We start from the raw sequence: 18,737 nt of genomic DNA, 5'->3' as shown, positions 1-18,737 counted from the left end.
GAAGGGGCTAGAATGGAGGACACTATTACAAGGGCCTGTACGTCGGACCAACATGTTGGTGGGAGGCCCTTAGACCTCTAATTATGGCACTGGACACCTGTACAAAGGAAAGACAATTTTTACAATTGGTTGATTTGAGACTACAAATAAAGATCCGATTTTATAAAATGACACTTATTTTACCCATTCATAATAACAGTAATCTACATCAAATGTTTCCAGGTGATATACATCAAATGTTTACAGGTGATATAATGTAAGACTTCACTTACTGACACATGAGCAATGTACCGTAACTGTTCATCAAGTCAAACACAAGATGTATTTGAAGGGATATTCTCACACTTAGACGCTAGCCACAATCCATTGGACCAATGCAAAGTGTACAACATTGTTATTTGGCTCTTGCATAAAATACTGTCTGGACACAAGTGATATATGGGAACTTAACTTTTATTCGGTCTCCCATGACAGCACAAGAGAGGGGATCTGCCCTTCAAGGGCAGGAAAAACACAGATATAAAAGGGCGGCACTTCTACCATGTATCAGTTGGTTTCCTGTCTCTGACGTGGAACCTTGTTCTTATCAGACATAACTGTAAGAAGATCAACAGATCTTAGGCACGGCCGGCCGGTCGGTTCAGGCATCTGGCATCCCCTGCCTCGGCTGGTGCGGGATCCCTGGAAGCACCACGGTGGGTCCAGAGTGGAGCAGGTGGAATGGTGTCCGGGGAGGATTACCAGCTCCAGAAGGTCTGCGCCAGAATAAGGCGAGTCTCCTGTGGTGAGCTGGGGTGTCTCCTGGGGCTACTATGACATGGCCAGGGGGCCGGCTGGGGGCTCGGCTCGTGACGCATCCTGGGCGGGCCCTATGACATGGCCAGCATGCCCTGGTCACACGTGCCCGCATTGCTGTGGCAATGTGTTGGAGGCGTGGCCTGGGGGGGCACATCCCGGGGGCTTGTCACGGTCGGTGAGGCTGGATGGTGTCTCAAGGGTGCGCCGCGATCACATGCTCGGTCCAGTCGGGCTGTGGCTGGGGTCCGGGGGAGCATCGGGGCAGTTGGTCAGTGCGTGATCAGGGGCCAGTGTACTTGGGCGGTCACATCATGTCCGGGTGCTTGGCGCTGGGGGAAGAAAAGGCGCCGGGATCAGGTACTTGCAGACCCGGATATCCGGGGGTGCGTGCCCGGTGGTTAAAATGAGCACATGCACAAGTATCTGTGCTTCTGGGCCTAATCTGGTTTCAAGAAGGATGGAGTCAGGTACACCCTGCACAGCAGTAACATCAGCAGCTCGTTCAGAAGCCTCATGCAGGACCGTGAGGATACGGGAGGTAGCCAGGCAAGTGAAAGTCGGTCTGCAGAAAGTTCCAGGCGCAGGCGCTCCTCCGGAGTGGACAAGTCGGCGGCATAAGCTGAGATGCGCCCTCTTCGTAATTCGGTACCTATTCATTTGCTGCACTGGTAAGTGATCTTCGTGAAAGTTCACTCGGTGATGTGGTCTTCCACTTATTTCTCCTGATCCTGCCATGGAAAGAAGTGCACAGGGAAATCAAGACACAAGGAATGTGCCCTTTGCAGGTCCCCGTTGCCGGACTACTGTCCAAATATGTTGTCCGTCCTGTGTCCAGCAGACAGTAGCTGAGGAGACATCTAATTTGCCATAAGCCTAAAAGAAATTATTAGTGTGGAGGTGAAGGAGTCCATGATGTGCCTATCCTAGGAAGAATGTTCTAAGGGGAAGGAAAAAGGACGGAGGACTAAGCTCCTGGAGTCAGTCTCCTCTATTGACTTTTTTTTGGGAATGAGGACTCTTCCGATTCATCTCCTTCAGCATCCTCTTCCTTTTGGATAAATTATTTAGGCTTACTTGTGCGCTGCTGAGACCAGGATAAAGTCACCACATGAGAAACTTTTTAACTCTTTATTCCCAATGCGTTTCGAAGTGGAAAATCACTTCTTCATCAGGGGATGTCATCAGGGGATGTCATGACTGACTTTATCCTGGTCTCAGCAGCGCACAAGTAAGCCTAAATAATTTATCCAAAAGGATTTCTCTCTGTGGTCACGGACGTGTACCTCGGGCGTGCAGCAGGCTGACATTGACCTACATGCTTTTATCCTTCCTGGAAAAGGTGAGTAGATTCTTTTGAATTTATTTCATCTGTTACCCAGATAAGACCCTATTGCGCTCTTTCCTTCCCCAGTTTTATCTCAGCATCCTCTTCGGAAGATGACTCTGGCCGTTTGTTTCCCCATAGACTGAGTGGATAAATTAGTTAAGGCGGTCAGAAGCACTATGGGGATTGTAGAGTCTAAGCCTGAGTGTTATTTGCAGGACATCATGTTTGGGGGGGGCTAGACTAAAGGAAGCGCAGGTCCTTCCCCTTAAATGATAAAATTCATTCTCTGGTGCACCAGGAATGTAAGATGCCGGAGAAGAGGGGCTCCCTTCCCTCAGCATTTTAAAAGGACCCGGTAGCAAGCACTTGGGATAAGGCTCCAAAACTTGACAAGGCAGTGGCCAAAGCACCAAAAAAAATCCTCATTGCCCTTTAAAGACCTGGGGACCCTAAAAGAGCCTATGGATAAGAAGGCGGACACGTTTCTTAAGGGGGAATGGGAAATGTCAGCAGGAGTCCTAAGACCAGCAGTGGCATCTTCATGTACTGCAAGTTAATGATGATCTGGCTAGATCAGCTAGAGACCCAATTAGAAGGAGCCTCGTGGGAATCTATTCTAAACACCTTACCAGTGATTCACGGTGCCGCTGTGTTCTTGTCAGATGCCTCTGCAGATTCTGTCAGGATGGCGGCTAGAGCAGCCGGCCTTTCAAATGTGGCTTGGAGAGCTTAATTGCTCAAGTCCTGGCCCAGGGATATTCAGGCTTGGTCTAGACTGTGTTCTATTCCATGTGAGGGGGATTACCTCTTTGGGGATTCTTTTTGTATCATCCCCTGCCTTCTCCAGAAGCTCATCCAGGACTGGTCCAGTCTGTTGGCTTCTTCCTATAGGTGTCCCTTCAGTAGGAGGAGGTTTTCGTAGGAAGCCTTCCAGGGACTGAGCCAAGTGGGATGAGAGGAAAAGGAAAGGTACGAGGTGCCTCACGAGAGTGTAAGAAACTGCCACAATGACTGCCAGCCCCAGTAGGCTGTTGGCCTTCTACCCAGCCTGGTCAAATATTAGTAATAGTGACTGCGTTTGTTGCCTGATATCATCAGGGCTGAAATTAGTTTTCTTCTATCCCACTGGACAGGTTCATAACCCCTTCCCGGTTATCCCCCTCAGAACAGGGAGCCCTGGAGGCTGAGGTCCTGGAACTATGGCGTAAAGCAGTCCTGGTGGAGGTTCCTGGGCCAAAAAGGGGCTTTTACTCCCCCCTTCTTTCTGAATCGAAAGCCGGATGGTCCTTTCAGGATGATCATTAACCTTAGAGCTTTAACCCCTTTACCCACAAGGGTGGTTTGCACGTTAATGACCGGACCAATTTTTACAATTCTGACCACTGTCCCTTTGAGGTAATAACTCTGGAATACTTCCATGGATCCCGATGATTCTGACAATGTTTTCTCGTGACATATTGTACTTTGTTAGTGGTAAAATTTTCTTTTGATGTGACTTGCATTTATTTGTGAAAAAAATGAAAATTTTGCAATTTTCCAAATTTGAATTTTTATGCCCTTAAATCACAGAGATGTGCCACAAAAAAATTAATAACATTTCCCACATGTTTACATCAGCACAATTTTGGAACCAACATTTTTTTTTGTTAGGAAGTTATAAGGGTTAAAAGTTGACCAGCGATTTCTCATTTTTACACCATTTTATTTTTAGGGACCACATCATATTTGAAGTCACTTTGAGGGGTCTTTATGATAGAAAATACCCAAGTGACACCATTCTAAAAACTTCACCCCTCAAGGTGCTCAAAACCACATTTAAGAAGTTTATTAACCCTTCAGGTGCTTCACAGGAATTTTTTGAATGTTTTTAAAAAAAATGAACATTTAACTTTAACCAGCATTTCATGAATTTCTTTTGTGGGTGCGTTGACACCGTTCCACATGTGGTAAAATTGATAGTGTTTTATTCTTTGGGTCAGTATGATTACAGCGATACATTTACGTTGTTTTTTTTTTTTTGTTTTGCCGCTTTTTTGCAATGAAAACAATTTTATGTAAAAAATAATTAATTTTGCATCGCTTTATTCTGCAAGCTATAACTTTTTATATTTTCTCGCTGATGACAATGTGTAGTGGCTTGTTTTTTGCGGGACAAGATGACGTTTTCAGCGGTACCATGTCTATTTATTTAGGTCTTTTTGATTGTGCGTTATTGCACTTTTTGTTTGGCAGCATGATGATAAAACATTGTTTTTTGCTTTTTTTTATTTTTTTAAGGGGTTCACTAAAGGGGTAGACTAGTTGGACAGTCTTACAGGGCGGGTCGTTATGGACGCAGAGATACTAAATTTGTGTAATTTTTTATACGGTGTATATATAATTTTTTTTTTTTTTTTTTTCCAAAAAAATGAATTTATTAGGGAATATTTTTTTTTAATTTATTTAAGGATTTTTTTTTTTTTTTATAAATTATTTTTCCTTTTTTTTTTTTTCCTACTTTTATTGCCCCGGGGAGGGGGGGGGGAATCACTGTAATGTCAGATTACTGATCTGACCGTTTGGACAGTTGGACAGCACTCTGTCAGATCAGCGATCTGACAGGCGTTGCACAGGCTTCCTCCGTGTCTGCTCTCTGCAGGCACTGAGGAAGCCACCTCCGTGCAGGGAAGGAGCAGCGCAGCACATCGCGCTGCTCTGGGGGTCTCAGGGAAGCACGAAGGGAGCCCCCTCCCTGCCAATGCTTCCCTAATCCCCCGATACCCTGACACATAGTGCCGGATGTCAGCAGTGATCATCACAGCTGGGTGTCAGCTGATTATCAGCAGCGCTCCCCCCGGGGCGCCGCTGATTGCTATGACGTACTATCCCATCAATGGTGATTAAGTCCCAGGTCACATGGACGGGATAGTACGTCCAATGGCAGAAAGGGGCTACATGCGTTCTTGGTAGTACGCCAATTCAAAATGGAATCTATTGGATCAACAATAAAGCTAATCTTTAAAAACCTGTTTTATGGCAGTGTTGGATCTAAAAGATGTGTACCATCATGCAGATCATCAGCGGTTCCTCAGGGTGGCGGTAGTCATAGGGGGTTCGGGTAGGCATTTCCAATTTAGACCTCTTCCCTTTGGTCTTGCTGTGGCCCCTCGCGTTTTTCAAAAGTGGTAACTGAGGTCATGGCCCACCTGCGTGGAACCAATGTCTTGATTCCCTACCTGGATGATTTAATAATTATTGTAGGCAGGTCAGCGGATCATTGCTCAGCTCATGCAAAAAGGATAATGGCCACTTTAGAGCACTTGGGGTGGCTACTGAAGAATAAAAAAAATCTTGGCTACAGCTCTTAAGGGTGCAGCAGTTCCTGGTGCTCATTCTGGACTCAGAGAGGCAGGAGTGTCATCTGCCGCCTGATAAATTGGTTAACCTTTGGCACCAAGTAATGAAAGTATCAAACAATCCCACTATGTCCCTTAGGAAGGCTAAGTCCTTGTTGGGATCACTAACCTCCTGTATCCCAGGGGTCTGGTGGGTGTAGTTTCATGCAAGAGCCTTGCAGTGGGACATTTTGCGATATGATAGAGCCCTTAAGGGGTAACAGCAGCGACTGGTGACATTGTATTGTCCCCTTCTTCTATACATTCTCTGACGTGGTGGTTAGACCGGGATAATCTGTTCGGGGGGGGGGGGGGTTCTATAAGGAAAATAGTGGATAAATAATGTATAAAAAAATAAAGCAGTGCCAAGATTAGCATCAATATACAATTTCCTACCTAGTGGCTAATCTGAATTGGTAGCCAGTGGTATCTAGATATATCGAAGATGTCTCATGTCATAATATCCCAGTCCATGGGGCTGAAAAATGCTCCTTTGAAATACATTTAATATGTGGATAGGGCTGGTAGATATATCGTACAAATGATTGTACTGGCCAGAGTGGTATCGCAAAGCTGTGCTCACCCTTCCCGCCGACGAGCGCCGTTTCGCTGATCTCTTCTTAAGGGAGAACCTCATGGGTGGACAGATCGGAGGTCTCAATCTATCAGATATGTAAGGCGGCTACATAGTCTTCTCCTTCCACCTTTAATAAACATTATAGGTTGGATATGGGTGCCTCCTCAGATCTCACTTTTTGATATAAGGGTGCTGCAGGCTGTGGTCCCTCCCTAAGGAAATTCTTACCTCTGTAATTCTCTCGTGGTGCCGTCAAGGGAGACCGAATAATGTCTTGGTTGCTTACTCGTAACAATATTTTTCAGATCCCTTGACAGCACCCTTAGATTCCCTCCCTTCACGTGTGGGTGAGTACTACTTCTTCTTGTAAGTATTCACAAGTGTGAAATTATCGGGTATTAGGGTATTTGTATATTTTCTGCCATTAACCATGGAGGTCCTCTTGGGCTCTGTACTCCAATTGATGCGTGGGAGAGGTGCCACCCTTTTATGTCTGTAGGATTCCTGTCCCTGAAGGATGAATCCCCTCTCTCGTGGTGCTATCATGGACTCCGAAAAATACTGTCACCGGTAAGTAACTAAGACTTTTAGAACTCCGTAAATTTCTGCAAATGGAAATATCAAGGGTAAAATCTACTGGGGGGGCGGGGGAGGGAATAGTATTAGCAGAAACCATACCATTACTCCACTAAGGACTGGCTTGGTCTTCCAGATGCCCACTGGGAATGCGTTGATCAATCTTATTTAAATGTCTTGGGTATAATATCCAATATTTCACAAACCATGTATCTGTCTATCCATATTAAATGGCGTTTTCTGGGGATCCACTTTTTCTGACGTATCAGAAGGATAGGACATCAATAGCAGATCGGTAAGGGTCTGATAACTGCTATCCCCACGGATCAGCTATTTGCTCTCTTAAATGAGATCAGATGTACAATTTTTGGTAGTGGCCAGTGCACGTTTACATCTGGCTTCCGCTAAGTGTCGGACCACAGCCAATTAGATACTATAGATGGGTCATCGATATTAATGCTTGGGTAGTCCCTTTTAAGAAGGGGTGTGCAGTACAGAAGTCTGGAAAATTATGTGTCTGTCATATATTCTGCCAGCCCGTGACACTTGCCTGCTATCAATAACGCTTTGCGTCCTTACAAAAGACCTTCACTTCCCTTTTCCAGGGATTATTATATGGGCTCTTTTCATGGATCTTTAAGCTGGAAACAATTATGCAAATGTTACACAATAACAAAGATAATGTTTCCTGAAGTTGTTCTACAGTTCAGCAGATGCATGAATATGATAACACCAAGAAGAGAAATCCATAGAATATATTTTATTAAATGTTTAGCATTCTTCATCTCTTTACAATGGTGACGTCACAGAATGAGTTTCATTCATTGCCACCTTCACTCCTTCCAGTGAACCCCAATACTTCATGTTTATTAGGTTCAGAGAAGAACTAAGATAAAGCCTGTCCTTCTGATGGACTTGACCTAAGGATTGGGCTTCTCTGTTCCTTTTTCAGGCTCTGTTCACGTTAATTCTCAGGCTTCCAGCAGACTATACCTCTAATGTACGCCTTTACAGAGAGGCCAAAAAATCACTAGAAATGAGCGAGCAACAACTATGCTCAGATGCTCGTTACTTGAACCAAGCAATTTCTACTACTATCCTGCTTGTTTCGACTAACGAATGTAATGGGACTCAATGGGAAATCCAAGCTTTTTTCTGACAAATCCTACAAAGAGGTCTGGGGGGCAGTGAAAATGTTCAAATGGATGAGACAAGTGGTGAATGTAAGGAGAAACGGATAGGAAAGACCCCTGGAAGCATCTCTGACCCACAGATTGCAGCTGAGAACAATGTTATCACACTTTTACTCCACTTTAAGGACTTACTATAAAATATTCCAAACTGACGAGAAATTGCATTTTACAGAATAAACAAATGTTAAGTATAAGGCAAAATTTTAAAAGGATTTTAGAAAAATAAGTAATCCAAATTTTTTTTTTTTATTTAAAAAAAAAAAAAGGAAATTTGACTTTCATTTACAAAGGAAGAGAAAAACACTAGTACCAGATGTGGTATTATACTATATATATATATATATATATATATATATATATATATATATATATATATATATATATATATATATATATTACTTTGTATATAGTGATGACCAAATGAATAATTTATAATAATATAAACTACCACCAGTGTCTAGTGAGGACAGTGATTAACCCACTGATATACATTTAAAAACAACCAACCATAAGACCTATCAACCAGAAAGTGCCAAACAGGATATAGATAATTAATAATCTTTATTATATTGGTGGTTTCATATAAGACCAATTAAAAACAATGTACATGTTCGGGGACAGTTTTTACAAATATTTGTAAAATTATAAGATTGGACCCAATTATATTAATATGCATTCCTCATATATTTAAGGGTGAAAAAAACTTTGCATAAAAATTATTTAATAATAATCCAAAAAAGTGCATGTGCATGAATAAGATATATCAATTGAAACAAATGGTAAGTTAATAAATTGTTACCATATAAGGTGTAGCGTGCTTTGTGCAAAAAGGCAACCGTATGTTAACATATCATATGAAAAAAGAGTCACAGTGACTTTTGTATAAGGTGCAATGCAATAGTGGAGGAATACATAAAAGATCATATACCTTTAAGGGTCACCACGTCCCTTTAACGCGTACCCAGACGTGCGTTTCGGAATATTTCCTTCATCAGGGGGTGGCTATATGATAGATCCAGGGGTTATTTATATGCTGGGCTCAAATAATGGCGCTGATAGTGATGCTCCGGGTGTAAAAGCGGCGCCTGCTCAGTCAGGATGACCCAGAATTCCAAGCGCCGGACCACGTGACCGGAATGCACAGGACCTAAGCCCGGCGTTACCAAGGCCACGAGGATGCAGCAACCCGGACGTTGGGACACAGCGCGCGCATGTGCACCACCAGGAGCACAGTATCCAGGGGATCAAAGCGACAATAAACAGATTGATCATCAATCCATTATATATGCGCTAATATTCAATATATATATAGGGGCACCAAGAACAACGTTATGGACAACAAAAAGTGTGTGTGTGTATATATATATATATATATATATATATATATATATATATATATATATATATATATATATATATATATATATATATATATATATATATATTATATATGTGTGTGTGTGTGAAATGATAATAAATATAAACAAAGATTAATGTGTATAGCAAAATAATAATTAGAGAGATATAATAAATTATATACATATAAATAAATCATATATAATAAATTAAAAATATAATTGTGTTAAATAAGGATAATTCATAATAAATATAATTGATATGTCCATTAATCAATATATAAAAATAATTATTATATATACAATATAGTGATGAGAAGTAATTAATTCATGCCATACAATAATAGTGACCAAAATGTATATATAAAATATTTTAGTGATGATAAAGAATATACAAAAAAATACAAAAATATATATAAAAAAATAAATTAGAAGGAAAAAAAAATCTATATTAGTCCGATGAATCTTCATAATTTCAATTCTCCAATTATGGATACCCTTGACATCTTCCATTTTTCCAACATTCCAAAAGCCCAGGAATATGAAATCAAAGAATACAGCCGAAAGATCATATGGCCGCATATAAATTATCTAAAAATTAATAAAATAAAGTTAAAAATATATCTAAAATAGTAGCACAATGAAACAACTAAAATTTGGTTAAAAATAGCAGTTGGTTCACAGAAATGGAATAAAACTTAAATTCTCATTTAATCCATTAGGGGATACTGTATCTAATGTCCAAATCCATTTAGTTTCCTTCTTTGCCAAAAGATTACCTATTTTACCTCCTTTTTCATTTGGTTGGACCATATCTATCCCTATTACTTTTAGTAGGGAAGCATCACAGTTACGATTAATTTTAAAATGCTTCGGGATAGTTTTTAATGAGGAAATGTCGTCTGTTTCTTTTGCGGCTATTATCCCTAATATGTGTTCACGAACACGAATTTTAAGTTGACGAATGGTCATTCCAACGTAGATCAAAGGGTAAGGACACGTTGCAGAATAAATAACCGCTCTTGTTGGGCAGGTTATGGAATGTTTAATATCATAGCTAATTGTGCCCTTTGAGTTGGAAAACTTTTGTGCCCTATTGATATTTGAACATGCTACACATTTTCCACATGGTTTCGAACCCAGGGGTATTTTAACACCTGACAAAAAAGTAACAGGAGATGGGTTGGATATATAATGACGCTTTACCAAATAGTCTCTTATATTTCTTGATCTAATATACGTGATGTTTGGTTTATCCCCTATATAATTGGATAATATCGAATCGGTTTTCAAGATTCCCCAGGATTTGGTTAGGTATTGTCTCATTAATTCTGTTTGGCCATGATATTGTGTGATCTACCTAACCAATTGATTTGTTTTTGGCGTTTTGTTACCGTAAAGTGCTTGATGTCGGATAGTGTTTTTAGCCCGATTATAAGCCTTTTTAATGGATCGATGGCTATATCCACGCTCCAAAAATCTATTTTTCAAATCCAGGGCTTGTTTTTCAAATTCCTCATCTTTTGAACAGATTCTTATCAACCTTAAAAATTGCCCTATTGGAATTGATCGTATCATAGCCGGTGGATGTGATGAGCTTGCATGGAGTAGTGAATTAACTGATGTTGCCTTTTGAAAAATGTCAGTATGTACACAATTATCTGCACCTCTCTTAATGCATGCATCCAAAAATTCCATCCGATTTTTATCAAATTGATATGTCAGATGCACATTATGAGAGTTATTATTCAAATGTGTCATAAAGTCATGTAGGGATTCCACCAATCCATCCCATATCAAAAAAATATCATCAATGAAACGTACCCACATTAGGACACGCTCCATTGATGATACCGATCCAGATATAAAAAGGTCCCTCTCCCACAGCCCCAGGAATAAATTTGCGTAAGCCGGCACAAAAGAAGCGCACATTGCTGTACCCTGGAGCTGCAGGTAGAAGGACCCTTTAAAAAGAAATTATGTGAGAGAGCAAATTCCAAAAGTTCCAATACAAAATGGCGCATTGAATGAGGTGTGATTGATGAATGTAAAAAATATTCAACAGCTTGAATGCCATCAGTATGGCGAATGTTTGTATAGAGGGACTCCACATCGCACGACACTAATAAGGTTTCACTGCCGATGTGGAGCCCATCCACCTTTTTAAGGAACTCATTTGTATCCTTAATGAATGGGGGCAATTCCTCCACCAACAGTTGTAACCTAAAGTCCACAAACCTGTTTTACGTTTTCCAAATAATTACCACATCCAGATATGATGGGTCTCCCTGGGGGGATTGATTTTTGTGGACTTTAGGTAACAAATATAATGTGGGTATCGGTTCAGATACCTGGAGTGCTAAAAATAAATCCTTAGAAATAGTATCTGTCTCCAATGCCTCTTTTAGAATATCTACCAATTTGGTCTGAAATTTATCTGACGGATTATATGTAAGTTTTTTATAGCCTAATTCATCCTTTAGCTGTCTGAAGGCCTCTTTTTCATAAAGTTGTTTAGGCCAAACAACCAAATTACCCTCCCTTGTCAGCCGGTTTATATACTACATCAGGTATTTCTTGCTTTTTTTGCTTATTAAATAATTTTTATGCAAAGGTTTTTTTCACCCTTAAGTATATGAGTAATGCATATTAATATAATTGGGTCCAATCTTATAGTTTTACAAATGTTTGTAAAAACTGTCCCCGAACGTGTACATTGTTTTTAATTGGTCTTATATGAAACCACCAATATAATAAAGATTATTAATTATCTATATCCTGTTTGGTACTTTCTGGTTGATAGGTCTTATGGTTGGTTATTTACAAAGGAAGCAAGAACTGCCAAAAAATTAGGGACTTTGATACACCCTGAAAACCTCAAAAACAGGAAAAAATCCTCCAAAAAATTCTGAAACAAACCAGAGAGGCCTAAATGCATCTGCACTAACACAGGGTGCAGCGGACCCAAGTAAAAAATTTTTGGAGGATTTTTTTCCTCTTTTTGAGGTTTTCATGTTAGAGTAAGACTGGCAAGTGTAAGGAACTTTGACGTTCGTTTGCCAGCTTCCGTATTAAGACCTTAATATCAACCAATACCTTACATATATTGATATGTTTTTTGTGCACTTTATATCTGTTTCAGGGTGCAGTTGGGCCCAAATGGTTCTGCAAACTTGTGACCTCTGTTCACACGGGATGCATTCTAGTTGGCACTGGGCAGCCCCCTCTATGGTGTTACTAAGAGGCTGTGAACCAGAAGTCCTGCATTCCCTGTGTGAACACTACCACGTGCAGATTATTTTCTCTGCACTGGTGTACCACACGGCCAATCCCTGATTGTAGGCTGGCTGTTTCATTTGGTATTTATGCACCTGTGCAGCTGCCATTTTACTTGGGTCCGCTGCACCCTGTATTAGTGCAGATGCATTTAGGCCTGTCTGGTTTGTTTCAGACTTTGATACACCCTGTATTAATCATAAAGGAAGCCTCATACACATTCTGTTCATTGTCACGTATTGGTATCCCAGACTCAAAAAGGCTATGCACTTTTGAGGGTCACATACCAAGGAAATGTACTCCAGACCATAGAATAGTTTATGGATGAGCAATACAATATCAAAACATTTTTTAACATGTTTTGTGAGGGATATTTAACCACTATGGATGACTCTTTGAATCCATAAAAAATTTAGAACGTAAATATTTTGAAAGTGTAGTTGATGTAATTAGACAGTCATAAAGGTTTTTCAGACAGTGCAAAGCCAGGCAAAAATCATAAGGAGGGTAATTCATAGACCCCTGAAAGGCAACAACTGGTGCGCCTAATTCAAATATCGAATATTAAAAGCACTTTATGTGCTGCTGTCATCCGGTGGTGTGGAAAAGTGTGGGCTATTTCAGGCTTTGTTCAATTTTATGAGAGTGAGTCTGTCGGCATTCTCAGTTGATGGGCAAAAGCGTCTGTCTGTTATGCCCCCTCAGCGGCACTAGAAATAAATTCAGACAAGACTAGCGGCAGCGGAGCACAACATCTTCAAGGCATAGATGGACAGCTCATACCAGGTTTCCAGCTTTGAGACCCAATAGTTGAAAGTCATGGAGGAAGTAGGGAGTATGCTGGTTTGGTTGGCCAGTTATTGCTTGACTATCTTTAAAAACTTTTCCCTCCTTGTCAAAAATATCCAGTCCTGGAAGCTGGGCTGGTTTCATGAAATTTTCCCATGCCTTTCCCAGTGTACCCCAGCCTCTGCTGTGTGTCTCCCTGGCCTCTCCTCCTTGGTTGGGCAAGGAAACTTGCCCCCTGCCGCTAGCCTTGTCTGACGGGAATTTTTTCAACAGATTTTCCTCAATGGCTCGCCTGGTATTGCACCATTTTAGAATACCTCTTCACCTCAGCAAGAAGAGATGCAAAAGTTCTCCTTGTAGTGTGGGTCTAGCAGGGTGAACAAGTAGTACTCTTTTTTTTTTTTCTTTTTTTTGGCCAAGATAAATGCAACGCAAGTGTCATGGAAAAGACAGCAGTACCTAAAGTCTGCCATATGTGCAGACTGTGTTCAAATCCCACCAAGGACAACATCTGCAAGGAGTTTGTATATTCTCCCTGTGTTTGCGTGGGTTTCATCCGGGTACTCCGGTTTCCTCCCACATTCCAAAGACGTATGGAAAGGGATTCTAGATTGTGAGCCCCAATAGGAACAGTGCAAATAATGTCTGTAAAGTGCTGTGGAATTAATAGCGCTATATAAATATGTAAAATGAAATGTGCAAAGCTCCCTAGAGCCAACACTCTCCTGTCTCCACCATGATGAAGACTCTCAATCTCCTCCTCCTCATTCCCATTCACGTAGAAGAGATGGGACGAAGGTTGTGTAGCTACTAGCTCCCAATCCCTGTTCTGCGTCCTCCTCCTCATTGTTACCCAAACCACGCTGAGCAGATGAGATGAGGCTGGGCTGGCTACAATCTCTCTGTATTATGGCTTCCTCCTTCCCCGCCTGGTCCGCATGCAAAGCTTAATGACTAATTGTCAGCAGCAACTGTTTAAATAGGCACAGAAGTGGGATAGTTGTGCAGACTATGGCATCATTGCCGCTCACCATCTTTGTGGAGTCCTCAAAGTCGTAGAGAACCAAATATAAGAAATCCATGCCCACTCTTCAGTTGTTGTGTGGAGGCTGACCAGAACACCCACAGGCGTGTTTGAGCTGGTACTCAACCACTGGCCTCTGCTGCTCACAAAGCCTTGCCAACAGGTGCAGTGCAGAGTTTCAGCGCGTGGTGACAACGCACAACAGTCGGTGAGCTGGCACTTGAATGTGCTGCTGCAGCACTGCCAGAGCGGTGGCAGCTGTAGATGACTTGCAGAAGTGGGCACTGACTACCTTGACCAGAAGCTCTGGCAAATCTGGGTATGTTTTTATGAAGCCGCTGAACTACCAAGTTGACCACATGTGCCAAGCATGGTAAGTGTGAGCTTACCAAGCTTCACAGCTGCCACCAGGTCATGGCCATTATCACACATGACCATGCCTGGTTGCAGGTTTAGCAGCAAAAATCCTAGATCTGTCAGTTCTGTTATTCCTTTAAGTAAGTCTGCCACAGTGTGTGGTTTGTCTCCCAGATAAATTAGTTTCAGCAGACCCTGTTGCCGCTTCACTGAGGCAGTGCTGCAGGCCTTCCTGCTGATGTGGATGACATGCTCTGAGAGAGCATATACATTAGGAGTATAGGAGATGGAGGATGAGTAGGAACAAGAAGGGGGGGGTGCAGGAACTGCTGTAGGACGTGCAGGAAACCCTGATCATCCAGCAATCCCCGGCATTGGGAGAACATGTACCATGCCAGGGTGTGACTTGGCTGCAGCCTCCACAATATTCACCCAGTGTACCATCAGGGAACAGTAGCACCCCTGGCCACAAGCACTTGTCCATGTTTCAGTCGTTAAGTGGACAAACCTAGTAAGTGCATTGGTAAGGGCACGAGTGATGTTCCTGGACATGTGCTGGTACAAGGTGGGGACGCCACATTGGGAGAAAGTGGTGCTGGGGACCAAGTACCGAGGGATGGCTGCTGCCATGAGTCGGCGGAAATCCTCCGTGTCAACAGGCCGAAACGGCAACATTTCCATAGAAAGCAGACTAGAAATGTGTCCGTATAGCCTTTGGGCCTGTGGGTGGTTGGCTACAAACGTTCTCTTCCGTTACAAGTCCTCGGGTAGGGATTAGTGATGAGTGAATATGATAAGATGTTATCCTATCTAAGCATGCTAGAGTGTTATCCGAGCATCTGGAAGTGCTTGTATGTCCCTGTAGCTGCATGATTTGTGGCTGTTAGACTGCTTCAACACGTGGGGGATTGCCGAACAGCCGCAAATCATGCAGCCACGGGGTCTCTAACATAATATATGAGCAGACCCAGATGCTTGGATAACGCGACATCCGAACACGTTCGCTGATCACTATTAGGGACAGCTGGATGCTGTGTTGGGACATGTATTTACAACTGGCTGATGATGGGAAGTCAGAATGTGCAAGGATAGGTGCAGGGCAGGAGTAATCTATTTTGGATCGGGAATTGCAAACTACCTAGCAACGGGAAGAGGCAGTGGTGTTACCTGATGGCTCCAATAGTGGACCTAGGCGTTCGACCCACCAAGTTGGGTGCTTAGAAGACATATGCCTCATTATGTTGGTGGTGGTTAGGTTCTTAGTAGTCAGAACCCTGATGATCTTGGCATGGCACAGATTGCAAATGGCCATTTTGACTTTTTAAAGACAGTTCTGTGATAAAGTTCCAAACTGGAGAATACCTAACTCTTTGATGGAGAAATTCAGAAACAGTTGCCCACCTTCTCACTCTGTTCAACCCATTGCCTCTTTCTGCTTGTCTTAGTGCTGCCGATCTCTCCCCCACAGTGCTGGTGGATTTGCTCTGCATTCCAGCTTCCCAGGTTTGGTCAGTGAATACGTCATCCACCACCTTGTTTTCCACCACCTCCGGATTTTGTGACTTAACAACCACAAGACTTGGCAGCAACTGTGTCTCATCATCGTCATCTTTCTCCTTAGCCATAATTTGCCGTTTCCCACCATCATCTTCTTGTGGCTGTGGCTGCCCTAAATTTTGTACATCACTAAGCAGCATGTCCTCCTGTTCCTCTTGGAACATGCAGGTTGAGAGGCAACAATCAAGAACTGTTGTTGCTGACTGTTGATTTGTCGCTGTGGACGATGGCTCATTTGGACGAGGAAATGACTCAGACTTTCAAAAACTCTGACATGGGTCAACTTTTATATGGTAATGATTTAAATTTTCCACAGTCACGACCTCTTCCGAACACTGAATGACTGCCAATGCTGCTTGTTGTGGTTGGGGATGAGGCATTTCAAATGTGTGCCAACCTCAAAATACCGTACTCAAGTCGGGACTTGAATCACACCAAAAGGATTTACAACTACCGATTGACAAGGACACGAAGAACTGTGAAGTGTGCCTTTAGATTTCTGGTATCTAAATGGCGCATTTTGGGAACAGCCATCAACCTAAAAATTGAGACCATTGTTGAGGTTGTGAAATCGTGTGTTCTGCACAATTACATCCTGGTGAAAGAGCGACAACAATTAGAACTTGACGAACCTTATGATCGACTACTTGACCGTGGGTCCTTCTCATCTTGGATATGAACACTGTCTTGTGATCATTCACTAAGTTTATTGTGGTGACTCTGACCGGGATCAGATAGCTGAGTCAGCGGCACAGGCCATCTGTCGAGATTTCATCCGCGTGTATGGATGCCCGAAAAGGATCCTTTCTGACCAAGGTATTTGCTTTCAAGGTCGAGTGATGGAGTTGCTCTACCGCCTGTACCGGATTGAAAAGTCCAGGATGACACCTTACTATGCACAGGGAAATGGAGTCTGCGAACGTTTCAACCGGACACTGATTCAGATGTTGAGAATGTTGGAGGAAGACCGGAAAGTCTGCTGGCCTGAGTATGTAGCCGAGTTGGTCTGGGTGTACACCAACTGAGTGCACAGCACAACCAGATGCACGCCCTACACCCTGCTGTTCGGCCGAAATAGACAAGAGATTACCGAGCTGGAGATGGACCCAGAGGAGGACTACCCACGGACAGGGGTGTACACCTGGGTCTGTGAACATCGACATCGCTTGCAGACTCTGCATCGACTAGTACAGACCAAGTTTTGGGAACTTGAGCACCATGAGACGACACCTGTGCGAGGAAAAGGTCTCAAGGCTGGGGACCGAGTATTGGTCCAAAACAAGCGACCTCAAGGCAAGTTGGAGCATCGATGGGAAAAAACTCAGTACCAGGTGAAACGCTGAATTGGAACTGATGGACCCATCTATGAAGTCCAGCCTGAGGGGGAAGAAGGGGCCCCTACCCAAGTAGTCCATCATAGCATGCTACATCCTTGCCTGTCACGAAATTCCAAAAAAGAAGGAAGAGCGCCAAGTGTTCCTGAAGTGTCCACTCCTGCGGGATCACCTGCTAAGGAGGAGCATAAAAGAACAAGATAAGTTCCTTAACTGGAGTGCTATTGTTTTCCTTTCATTATTCTTATTATCCATTCTTTAAAGATTTACCTCCCTGAGAGGAGTAAGTACCCTGTTCAATTAAATTGATACATTTGGTTAACCCTTGCTTTGCCTTCTGTTTGTCACTAGTGTTGAGCGATACCTTCCGATATCGGGAAATACCGGATCGGATTGGATCGGACCGATACCCCAAAACTATTGGATATCGCCGATTCCGATATCGGAAACCCATGCAAGTCAATGGGGCACAAATATCGGAATGAAAATAAACCCTTTCTTTACTTGCACATCCAGTTCGGGAGGGGGGAAGAGTGTGGGCGGTGCGTGGGCGGAGACTGTGTGCGGGCGGGGTCTGTGCGGGCCTGCCAGGGGTCTGTATAGTTCTGCCGGGGGTCTGTGCGGGCTGCCGGGGGTCTGTGCGGGCCTGCCGGGGTTTGTGTGTGTGTGTGTGTGTGTGTGTGTGTGCAGGCATCGTCCGATGGGAGTACAAGTTCCATCGGGCTATGCCTGCTACAATGACAGTGATTGACACATTAGCCAATGATGGGACAGTAGTAGTCCGATCATCCGGCAAATGTGTTGAATTTAAAAAAAAAACATACATACTACATACATACTTCATATATACTACATTCATACAACATACATACATATTACATAGATACTACATATATACTACATTCATACAACATACATACTACATTCATACAACATACATGCATACTACATATATACTACTTTCATACAACATACATACTACATTCATACAACATACATACTACATACATACTACATAATACATACTACATATATAATACATTCATACAACATACATACTACATATATACTACATTCATACAACATACATGCATACTACATATATACTACTTTCATACTACATACATACTACATACTACATTCATACAACATACATACTGCATATATACTTCATATATACTACATTCATACAGCATACAT

The sequence above is a fragment of the Dendrobates tinctorius genome, unplaced genomic scaffold (assembly GCF_039654945.1).
Source record: "Dendrobates tinctorius isolate UK_male_01 unplaced genomic scaffold, ASM3965494v1 ptg000034l, whole genome shotgun sequence".
Taxonomy (NCBI): Eukaryota; Metazoa; Chordata; class Amphibia; order Anura; family Dendrobatidae; genus Dendrobates; species Dendrobates tinctorius.
This window is presented reverse-complemented; position numbering follows the sequence as displayed.